At 39.9% G+C, this 12,686-nt stretch overlaps 1 pseudogene; it reads right to left on the bottom strand.

The window, feature by feature from the left end:
• The window catches only part of LOC102822028, a 34,910-nt pseudogene extending 22,446 nt beyond the window's left edge, over positions 1-12,464 (bottom strand).
• Positions 12,465-12,686: the final 222 nt, after the last annotated feature.

Genomic DNA, 12,686 nt, shown 5'->3' with positions numbered 1-12,686 from the left:
TGTTCATGAGGGATATTGGTCTATAATTTTCTTTCTTAGTAATATTCTTCCCTGGTTTTGGTATAAGGGTTATACTTGCTTCATAAAATGTATTAGGAAGTTTTCCATCCTCTTCCATATGTTGGAATAATTTGAGTATAATTGGTGATAGCTCTTCCCTGAATGTTTGGTAAAACTCACCAGTGAAGTCATCTGGACCTGGACATTTTTTTGGTTGGGAGATTTTTAATGACCTGGTCAATTTCTTCCTTTGTTAAAGGTCTGTTCAAGTTTCCTACTTCACTCTGTACAAGGTTAGTAAGTTGTGATTTTCTAAAAATATATCCGTGTCTGCTAGATTTTCAAATTTGCTGGAGTACAACTCTTCATAATATTCTGGTTTTATCCTATTGTATTTCTATTGGTTATGTTGTGGCATCACCCATGTGGTTTTTTATGTGTGTTATTTGTGTCTTCTCCCTCTTTTCATTTGTTAGGTTTGCCAATGATCTTTCAATTTTATTAATTCTTTCAAATAACCAGCTTCTTGTCCTGTTGATTCTTTCTATAGTTTTTCTGTTTTCTATCTCATTTATTTCTGCTCTAATCTTTATTGTTTCCTTTCTTCTGTTGACTGTAGGTTTACTTTGCTGGTCTGTTCCTAGTTGTTGGAGATGTTGTGTCATTGTATTGATTTGGGTTCTTTCTTCGTTATAGATGTGTCCATTTATTGAAATAAAATGTCCTCTCAGTACTGCTGTTGCCATGTCCCAAAGATTTTGGTATGTTGTGTTTTCATTCTCATTTGTTTCTAGAAACTTTGTGACTTCACGTTTTATTTCTCCTACTACCCAGTCACTTTTCAGCGGGGTGTTATTCAGTTTCCATGTATTTGACTTTATTTCCTTGGTCTTCCTATTGTTGATTTCTAATTTTATAGTATGGTGGTCTGAGAAGATGCTTTGTAGTATTTTAATGTTTGTAAATTTATGGAGGCTTGTTTTGTGGCCTAAGACATAGTCTATTCTGGAGAATGTTCCATGCACACTGGAAAAGAATGTGTGTTGTGCTGTTGTTGGGTTCAATGCTCTGTGCACAACTATGAAGTTAAGTTAGCTGATTGTGTTGTTTAGTTCCTCTGTTTATTTGTTGAGCTACTTTCTGATTTTTCTATCCTTTCTCTAAAGTGGTACAATAAATCTCTCACTATTATTGTAGATTTGTCTATTTCTTTCTTCAAATCTATTGTGGTTTGCTTTATATATTTTGCAGCTCTTTCATTGGGAGCGTAGATATTTATTAGGGTTATATCATCTTGTTCAATTGTCCCTTTAAACATAAAATAATGTCCATCTTTATGTATTATTCTGGATTTGGCCTGGAAGTTTATTTTATCAGAGATTAGTATTGCCATGCCTGCTCGGTTTTTTTAATCACAATTAGTTTGGCATATATTTTTTCCATCCTTTGACTTTTAGTATGTTTTTGTCTTTGTGTGTAAAGTGTGTCTCTTGCAGACAGCATATTTAAGGAATTTGGTGTTTTTATCCATTCTGCCACTCTCCGTCTCTTAACTGATGCATTTAATCCATTGACATTCAGTATAGTCATAGATAGGTATGAAATAATTGCTGTCATTATGCTTGTTTTTTTGTGGTTCTGCTGCTTTCTTTATTCTGCATACTTTTTCTGTGCTGAGTTCATGTTTTTTTTATGTTCTTTCTTGTCAATTTCTTCATAGTTTTCATGTTCTTCTTGATATTAATTTCCTTCTTTCAAATTGTAATTGTTTTGATCATAGACTGACCTCCAAGATCCTCTGTATTCATTCTTATAGTTTTGTTCTGTTCTAGACTCTTCCATTTGTCAATTGAGTTCTGGGTGGTGTTGCCACATATGTCAATTTCTGGTTGCTGTCTGTTCTTGTTGGCTTTCAATTCAAAGAATTCCCTTTAGGATGTTTTGAAGCACAGAGTTGGCTTTGGCAAAATCCCTTAGCTTCTGTTTATCCTGGAATGTTTTCATTACACAAGTCTTGATTGACAACTTTGTTGGATAGATGATTCTTGGTTGGCAGTTTTGTTTTCTTTTGTGTTTTTCTTTTTTTGTTTGTTTGTTTGTTTGTTTTTTCTCTCAGGGTTCTATATGTCTCCCCATTGCCTTCTTGCCTGCATGGTTTCTTCTGAAAGATCCTAGCTTATTCTGATTTGCTTGTCATTGTATGTATGTAACACTTCTCATTTCCTTAGATGCTTTCAAGATTCTTTCCTTGTCTTTGATTTTGGAGAGCTTGACTATGATATGTCTTAATGGTTTTCTTTTGGGGTCTATTCTTCCTGGGGTTCATTGAGCTTCTTGAATGCTTGTATTTTCATTTTTCAGGGTGTTAGGGAATTTTCTTCCAGAAGCTCTTCAACTATCTTCTCTGTGGACTTGTGTGATTCTTTCTGTTCTGGAATACCAATAATTCTTACGTAATTTGTCTTCATGTTGTCCAACATGAATCTTAGACTTTCTTCAGATTTTTTTTTAATCCTTTTTCTGCTTGCTGTTTATCTTAGCAATATTGAGATCTTTGTCTTCCAGCTTGCTAGTTCTGGATTCCATTACTTTAGTTCTACTCGTTTGCCCTTTCAGTGTATTATCCATTTCTGATATTTTATTATTAATCATGTGGACCTCTTTTTGCAGGTTTTGAATTGTTTCCAATTCTGTATCTATCTTATTTGATTGTTCCTGTAGTACTTTCCTGACTTCTTCCTTATTTTTTCTCAAATCCTCTGTGAAGTGTTTGGATGCACTTCAGTATCATTTTTCTGAATTCCTTCTCAGGCATTTCCAAAGCCTGCCCTCCTTCAAATGTTATGTCTAAGTCTATTTCTTGCTCATTTATCCCAGTCACTTTATCTTGTTTCTGGACATGTGCCGATATTTCTTGGGTACTTAGCAGTGACCTTAATAATTAGAAAAATGAATGTTTTTATTTTTAATTTTATTAAGCTTTCTGATTGCCTCCAGGTAGTTGTGATCAAGAGATGAGCTTCCCTTTTCACTCTTCTTATTACTCAACTCAGAGTAACCATCACGGGTGCTGGCTGCCTACCTGGTATAGGGCAGCTGACATTGGTTCTTGCCTGGATGGTGTGAATTTATAAGATGTGATTGTAGCTTGACTATATGACTGCAATTTCTGTCTCTTCTTGGGTAATGTAGGAAGAGAAAGTAAAAAGGGGACCAAACAAGAAAATAGCAACAGTAAAAAAGACAAATTGGATACTATTGTCTATAATCACAGAAAAGAGATAAGAGAGAAAAAAAATACTGTAGCAAAATATGAGTATGACTTCAATGTTTTTCTCTCGGGTTCTTGCCTTCAAGGCCACCTGAGAAATTTCAAGATGTCACTGTTGGTCATTATGATGTAACTCAGGATTTAATTTTCAGCCTGTTTCCTTTTTAGTCTGTCTCTCTTCCACTCCACAACCCCTGTTCATTCTTTTTATCTAGTGATTAACATATCAGGGTCAGATGTAGCCATTTTGTGCTGCCGTTTGGTTTTAAATGGAACCTTTCCCCTTCTTGGATTTTACTGAGCATGCCTGTGCACATGCATAGTAGAACCCTTCAGGAATAGGGGGTGTTCACTTATTCGGGAACCCCCTCTAATCACCAGAATGTAGGTGCACAGACAACAAGAGACCAATGAACAAAGAGAGAAAAAAAAAAAAAAAAAAGTCCACACTTTTATCTCCAAGGATGGGTCAGGTGTCTGTGGTGGGAGCACTCTCTGATCTTTACCTGGCTCCTTCTTGCCCAAGATGGCCACTGTGGGATCCACTGAAGCTGGCTGATCAAAAAACACCAGTTTTCTTGCTTCCACTACAAATTCCACTGGCTGTAAGCCTTCAAACTTTCTAAATATTCTTTATATGTAGTTCAGAGTTTTAGGACCATCCCCTGAATCTTTTTCATCCAGTATTCTATACCACCGCTGGCAGAGGTCCTCACTGCATTTCTCCCCAATCCTCCATCAAACCATCTTATTCATACCATCTCACATTCTTTTATAATTAAAAAAATTATTGAATCCTGAAAGTGGTTAACATGCCCATCTGCTAGCCAAAAAGTCAGAGGTTTGAGCCCACTCAGAAGCCCCTCAAAGGAAAGTCATGGCAATCTACATTTAAAATTCCAGCCAGTGAAAACCCTATGTATCACTGTTCTACCCTGACATACAAGAATCAGAATCATCTTGAGGATAATTGAGTTTGTCATGATAAAAAAAATCCAACAGATTAGAAATAGAAGAAACATCCCTCAATATGGTAAAAGACGTTTATGAAAAACCCACAGGTAATATCATGCTCAATGGAAAAATATGAAGCGTACCTGCTTAAGTTCAGAAACAAGACAAGAATGCTTGCTCTCACCACTGCTGGTCAATATTGTGCTAGAATCTGGTCCAGAACAACTAGGTAAGAAAAAAATAAAAGGTATCCATATTGAGAAGGAGGAAGAAAAACTATGCCTTTCTGCAAATAATATTATCCTGGTATGACACTGTGGGGTAAGGTAAGTACTGGACCACAAAATAGACAGTTCACAACTCAGCAACCGCTCCTCAGAAAACTTCTACAGGGTTGGTATGAGTCGGAACTGACTGGATGACACTTAACAACAACAACATTTAAAGATAAAGAATTAGGTGGTGGGCTAGCCATGTATGGTCACTTCATACCTCTGTGCTATATTTTGATTATTCTTGCAAATTTTCAAACTTTTCCATAATGCTATTACACACTTCATAGACTGTGTCGTTGCTGTTGTTGTTAAGTACCATCAAGTCAATTCTGACCCATAGCAAACCTTGTACAGGATTTCCAAGGAGCAGCTGGTGAACTTGACCATCAATCTTGCAGTTTAAATGACTTTGCAGTCTGACACATTAACCCACTGTGCCACTAGTGTAAACATCACTCTAACATGTACTTCTTCTAAAGTTCTTGTGAGTCTATTCCAACTCCTAGTAAGGAATGGCTGGTGGAAGCACTAGGAAACCCAAAACATTCATGTGACTCAATGTATTATGCTATTCGCTGCACTGTGGTGGTCTAGAACTAAACAAGAAATATCTCTGAGATACAACTGTAGATCCATCGATTTGGAGTTCTGGTGTGGCACTGTAGGATAATCACTGGACTGCAAGGTTGACTTGAAATGCAAAGTCAGCAGTTCAAATCCACCAGCTGCTCCGAAAGCGTAAATCTGTATAGGAGGAGATGGCCTCATCTTTTTCTTGAAGGGTTGGTTTGAACTGTCAATCTTGTGGTTAACAGTACAGTGCCTATTCGGCAGCACGATCAGAACGCCTTAATATATATGTAAGTGCATCTATACATGTCCACAACTCGTCTGACAAATACATAAAAGTTTTAAAGAAGATACTTGTACATGGGTATGCATAGGGAGGAAGTGGGGCAACTGTTGTTTCAGGGAGGGGACTGCAATCATTGAGATGAAACAAAGCGTATGATATGTTGAATGTAAAATGATGATCTTGTCTACAAACCTTTACTCTATTCACAATTAAAACTAATTAAAAATAAACAATTCCCTATAACAAGAATATCTGACAAGTTTTTATTACAGGATAAACCAAGCCAACCCACTGCTATCAGTATGATTCTAACTTACAACGATCCTTTAGAAATCAGGACAAAACTAATACCTGGCTATATGAATGGAACCTACTTCTTTGCCATATAAAAACAAATTATCTCTGAATATCCAAATATAGGTTACGAAAAGATTGTGATGGGGAAACTGGCCAACATTTGAAATGTTAGAAATTTTCTCTTATCCACAGCACCCTCTAGTGGAGACAAGAGTCAAAATTAACCGTGCCGAACAAGAACCAGCTTCTAAGGAGGCTTGCTTTTCTGTCCAAGAATGAAACCCAGATTTCATTACTTTTCTTGTCAACAATCTGTTTGCTGAACAAAACATCTGAAGCCAATTTGGGTAAATATATGGGAAAATATGTATATTTTTGAGGAGGAGGTTCTGTTAATAAAGCACCCAAACACAGAATGGCAACGATAGATTCCCGTCTACATCTCTAGCTTCTCTGTCATCTCTCATTTGTTTGAAGGCTAGATTTTTCTGTTGTTGCTTTTATTTTAGAGGCTGGGAATGTGGCAGATGCCTCACCTACTTATCCAGCTAATGAATATACTAACCTTTAAAAAAGAAAATATTTTCCTTAGCGGATAGATATTTTTTCCTGAAATTTGTTCTGTGTTTCTTTATTTGAGCCCATTACTCTGGGTGAGTCCTGGGGTGGTGCTGTGGGATAAGCACTGGACTACAAGGTTGGTTTGAACTACAAGGTCGGTGGTCCAAACTCACCAGATGCTCTTTGGAAACGCTGTATATGGTTGATATGAGTTGGAACTGGTTCGATGGCACTTAACAACAATAACATTGCTCTGGAGAAGTTCTAACCTATGAGAAAGCCAACTGCATCAGTGTGTTCCATCACCAACATTCCGCAGTTATCTCATCCAACCTAACTTGTTTCTTCTATCCCTGCACCCACTCCACCCCTCAAATTAATTTAGTTTGTCATACTACAGTGGTTCACATGTTGCTGTGATGTTGGACACTATTGCACTGGTATTTTAAATGCCAGCAGGGCTACCTTAGTGAACAGGTTTTAGCAGAGCTTCCAGACTAAGACAGACTAGGAAGGAAGAGAGGCAGACCACTTCTAAATGGTTAGCCTCTGAAAATCTTATTAATAGCATTTGAACATTGTCAGATATTGTGTCAGAAGAGGAAAGCATAAATAACAGAAGAGCACTGTCAGATACAGTGCCAGAAGATGAGTCCTCAGGTTGGAAGGCACTCAAAATACAAATGGGGAAAGCCACCTCCTCAAAGTAGAGTTAACCATGATGACTTGAATGGAGTAAAGCTTTCAGTACCTTCATATGCTGATGTGGCACAACTTAAAATATGGAGATAAAGTTGCAAATATCCATCAATAGTTAGAACATGGAATGTATGAAGCATGAATCTAAGAAAATTAGAAGTTCTCAAAAATGAAATGGAATACATAAAGATTGATACCCTAGGCATTGTAGTTGTTGTTGTTGTTGTTAGGTGCCATCAAGTTGGTACCAACTCATAGCAACCCTATGAGCAACAAAACAAAACATTTCTTGGTCCTGGGCCAACCTCACAATCATTGCTACGCCTGAGCCCATCACTGCCACCACTATTCCAATCTATTGAAAGTATCATGGACTTCCTGAAGAACAAACAAATATGTTTTGGAAGAATTCCATCCAAAATGCTCCATTAAGCAAGGATAGTGCAGGACTGAGCACTGTTTCTTTCTGTTGTGTTCTGATTCAGAACTGACTCAACAGCACCTAACAATAACAATGTCCCATGAGCCAGCATCCTGCTCTGTGATCTGCTAATCTTGGGTTCATCCACCCCTGTAGCTCCATAAGTCAACAGAAATCTCAGTCTAATGCCTGACCCATGGACTTGTAATTTGCCAGCCTCTAAAACCATGAGTGGACTTCAAAAAGTTCATGGAAAATGAGATTGATAGAGAATGGAGTGCTTCCATAAACTTGGTGAAGACACACACACACACACACACACACACACAACTGGTTTTGTTCCTCTAGGCAACCTAGCCTAAGACAGTTTTCTACCAAGTTCAGGACTAAATGAATGGAAAGTTGATAAATTTGTTGAAGCAAGACATAGTGTGCCTTTCTGACATTATCATTAACATCTAGTCTTCCATGCTTTCTGCTGAGGGGGGTGCCTGGAAATTGTTTCGTGATCAGACTACAGTGAGCTGTCCAGGTGTGAGACCGAGAAGGAAAGCAGAGACCAACATCCTCACCAGGATGGAGATGATGTGTGGACGCCAGCATGAGCAAGTTTTTTGTTGTCAACTTGCTTTGTATTTGTGTATTTTTTGTTTCTGTTGAAAAGACACATATGCATGTAACAGCAATACAAGGATTTTTACATATCCATTTCAGCATCCTAGAGCTCCTGCAAACATTCTCTCACCCTCTTTTTATGTGTTGCCAACTTCTTCCCCTTAAAGTTCCTATCTAATCTTTTGAGTTGCTATTGTCAATTTGACGCCATAGAGAGAGACCTTCACAATTCTCAAGGCATGCATTCTATAGTAATGAAGGCCCTGTAGGACAATGCACTGGACTGCAAAGTCTGTTTGAACCTCAAGGTTGGCAGTTCAAATTCACCAGCTGCTCCTTGGAAACCTTCCTCAGGTCACTATGAGTTGGAACCAACTCGACGGCACTTAACAACAACAAGAGATTTTTTTTAACCATTTTGACTCCTAGTGACCCTGACATATAACATACAGGAACACTGCCTGGTCCTGCACCACCCTCTCATTCACACTGCTGTGTTTGAGGCCATTGCCACAGCCAGTGTGTCAATCCATCACATTCAGAATCTTCCTCTGCTTCTTTTTCACTAACCCTCTACTTTACCATGGATGGTATCTTCTCCAAGGAATAGTCCCTCTCAATCACATGTCCAAAGTACATGAGACAAAGTCTTGCCATCTGCCTTAGGTATCTAACACTCCTATCAAAAATGCCACAAGTGGAGGCTTGAGCAACTAGACATTTTTCTCTCGCACAGTTAAGGAGGCTAGGAGTACAAACTCAGAGAATCAGTTCTTGGGGAAGGCTTTCTCTTTGCTGGCTCTGATTAAAATCCTTGTCTCCTTTCAGCTTCTGTAGCCCTAGCAGTCCTTGGAGAGCTCCATGCATCTTGGCATCAATCTTCCCCTGGATCCGGGAGCTTCATTCAGCAGTGACCCCAGGTCTAAAGCACACACGTTTTCACCAACTCTTAATTCTTGGTGATTGTTGTTAGGTGCTATTGAGTTGGTACCAACTCATAGCAACCCTATGCACAACAGAACGAAACATTGCCCAGTCCTGGGCTAACCTCACTGTTGTTGCCACACTTGAGCCCATTAATGCTATCACTTTTCCAATCCATCTTGCTTGGACTCTCTCTCTTTTTCTCTGATCCTCCACCTTACCAAACATGATATCCCTCTCCAATGAATGGTCCCTCCTGAAAATATGTCTGAAGTATGAGAGATGAAATCTGGCCACTCTGGCCTCCAAGGAGCACTCTGGCTGCACTTCTTCCAACAAAGATCTATTGGCTCTTTTGGCAGCACATGGTACTTTCAATATTCTCCTCCAACACCATATTTCAAAAGCATCAATTCTTTTACAGTCTTCCTTATTCACTGTCCAACTTTTGCAAGCATATGAGGTTATTGAAAATACCACAGCTTGGGTCAAGTATAGCTTGGTGATAGTAGGTTTCTTTTTTCTGATCAGGTATCTTTCCTTTTATATCTGTAAGATGAAAGGTGTGGCATGCCACACCATTGAGAATTTCCTATAAATTGGATCTGGGTGATGGTGGACTAAGGATAGTATATCCCACCTTTAATTCTCTTACTGGTTTATCCCATCAACTCATGGAGGACCCTTACATCTCAACTGCCAAACCACAGAGAATCCTGGTACAAATCAGGCTCACACAAAACCCAACTATGATACCATCCTGGCTTCTAAAGAACATTCTGGTATACTGCTTCCAACACAGATTTGTTCATTCTTCTGGCATCCGGTGGTATATTTACTATTCTTTGCCAATACCATAATTCAAAGACATCAATTCTTCTTAAGTCTTTCTTATTCATATTCGTATCTTTCTGTTCCCTCCCTCTCTCTCGCACACACACAAAGTCAGCCTGAGAGCACACCACCACCATGATTTTATTTGTTGGAGAAGTACCACTGGACAAGTACTGAAATTGTGTCCAGAGCTGGACTTGATCATAGAATGAATTAGAATTATTTTTCTTTATCTGCTATGGTCATCAAGTTCCAAGATGCACCCTGTGTGAGCACTTCCCACACACTAATGTAGGGCAAGATGATCAATGGAATGAAGGTGTTGACTTTTGGGGTTAGGTCACCACAGACATAGGAACTCCTGCTTTGGTCACTCGGCTCACTCAATATGAGGCCACCATATTGGGAGAACATAAATGTGACTAGTATCTTCATAATTTTATCTTCACAGCAGAAAGAGCAGACCAGTGCTAACATGGCAGAGAAATCGCCATTGATAACGTTATCCGAAAGAGGGAAGGCTGGTCCTGTGTGTGGTTTGGACAATGTTCTCCTACTTGTCCCTCTCTGTCTTTATCACAGATGACTTGTGTGTGGTGTCGTCATTGCAAGCTAGCGGCACAAGAGGATGCTTTGTGCCTTCAAACACACACCCTCTGTGGCTGACCTTGACCTTATAGGACACAATCACCAGCAGAATGCTGGAGAGTCCTAAATCAAATCTACATCATTCCTCAATTTCACGTTTGCAACTCTAACACTTTGTTCACATCACAAAAATCCCAGAGAGAACCAAGTGTCTCTCCTGTTACTCCTTTTGTGACAAAATACCCAGTGTTACTGGTGGTTGTGTTGGTTTCCTAGGGCTACCATAAGACATTCCCAAAAAATGGAGTGGCTCGAGACAATGTAGCCATATCCCTTCACAGTTTTAGAGGACAGAAATCTGATGACAAAGTGTTGGCAAGACCGTGGTCTCTCTGAAGGCTCTAGGGGAGGGTCTACTGCATGCTTTTCTCTCATCACATCTAGTGATGGCTCCAATGCCTGGTGCTTTCTAGTCTATAGGTGTGTCACTGCCATCCTTGCTCCCATGGTCATATAGAGTTCTCTGCCTGTGTGTTTCTTCTCTGCTTTCCAGAACAAAGGTCACATTAAATCAGGACCCAACCTGACCCAGCATGCCCTCACCTTGTCTTGGTTCCGTCTGCAGAGTCTATATTTTCTAATAAGGTAATATTCACAGGTTGTTGTTGTTGAGTGCCATCGAGTTGATTCTTACCCATAGCGACCCTGTTTAGGGTTTCCGAGGAGCAGCTGGTGAGCTTGAACTGCCAACCTTGCAGTTCAAATGGATTTGCAGTCTGGTGCATTAACATAACCCACAGCGCCATAGCAGGACAGAGGCCAAAATCTCAACATATCTCTGCTGGGGACTCAATTCCACCTTAATGCAGCCAGTCCTTTGGCCATTCACTTGACTCAACCTCCAGTCACCTATCTGCCCCTGTCAAGGATACAATTTCTCACATGATCTTCCGTGGGGTCCAGATCTGAAAATTGTTCATTTCCCCAGCCCCACTCAGATGTCATCACTTCAAACTGAGTTCCAGCCACATCCCAAGTCCATGTCCCTGTAGTTTTCAGAAGGCAGACTTCCACCATTCTTCTCCCAGTATTGTAAGAGAAGACCATGTTCTGTGGCCTCCATCATGAGGCTCTGAGTTCTGTGAGAGCAGGAGACACCTCTATTTACCTCTTCATCCATTGAGAACATCACTTAGGGGGTGGATGATTGTGTTGGTTGTTATGTGTTTATCCTGACTCATAGCAACCCTGCATAGGGTTTCCAAGACTTTAAATATTTACAGAAGCAGAAAGCCCCATCTTTCCCATGCAGAACCATTGGTAGTTTCGAACTGCTGGCCTTGAGGTTATCAGCCCATCTCATAACCACTACACTACCAATGCTCCTTAGTGACCCCGTATAGGATTTTCAAGGAGCGGCTGGTGAGCTTGGATTGCCAAGCTTGCTGTTCAAACTGACTTTTCAGTCCAGAGTATTAACCCACAGTGCCATAGGGTAAGGATTGTTGTTGATGTTAAGTGTCATCTAGTCAGTTCCGATTCATAGCGACCCAGTATAGTCTTTCTGAGGAGTAGCTGGTAAGCTTGAACTACCGACCTTGCTGTTCAAACTAACTTTGAAGTCCAGTGCATTAACCTGCAGCACCACCCCAGGATATTGTTGTTAGGTGTCATCGAATCAGTACTGACTCACAGTGACCCTTTGCACAACATGGTAACCACAGACCTCCAATGTATAAAAAACGCAATTATCTGTAAAGCCCAATAAACAAGATGAGCTTGTGGGGTTTGCTCTCCCAGGATGGTCAGTTTGTGAGCTAGCTGCCCTTTGTTCACAAGACCCAAGCCTTACCGTCCACTCTTCAGATGGCCTGAACATTTGTCTTTGTTCTGACGAGCCTAAAGATTAGTGGTCTCAAACTACTTTTCTCCTTTTATTTTCGACAATTTCTCTTCAGGACCTATATGTCAGCTGATTTGAATTCCTCTTCACTTCCTAACTCCAACTTTCATAATATCCCCCTGTTGTCTACACTAGAGCACTCTCCTCCAATGCAGTTGCTGCTTTGCCCACCAGTGTCCAGATGTGAGGTCATCTTCTGTAGGAATCCCCTCCTTACCAATTACAGAGCCATGAACGCAGCTCTCCGGAATGAATACGTAGGGCATGTTAGCACATTTACCTCAATTTACCCTAATGTCCTCTTATTTGTCCTTACAAAAAACAAAAAGGAAGAACATGCTCAGCATTTCTCAGCCTGGGGGAACTAAAGAAAAAATTCAAGCCCTGACTTCCGTTATTGAAAGATTCTCTGGGCAAATTATTGAATGATGCAGAAAGCATCAAGAGAAGATGGAAGGAATACACAGAGTCACTGTACCAAAAGGAAA

This window comes from Chrysochloris asiatica, unplaced genomic scaffold (assembly GCF_000296735.1).
Source record: "Chrysochloris asiatica unplaced genomic scaffold, ChrAsi1.0 scaffold00283, whole genome shotgun sequence".
Taxonomy (NCBI): domain Eukaryota; kingdom Metazoa; phylum Chordata; class Mammalia; order Afrosoricida; family Chrysochloridae; genus Chrysochloris; species Chrysochloris asiatica.
This window is presented reverse-complemented; position numbering and strand designations above follow the sequence as displayed.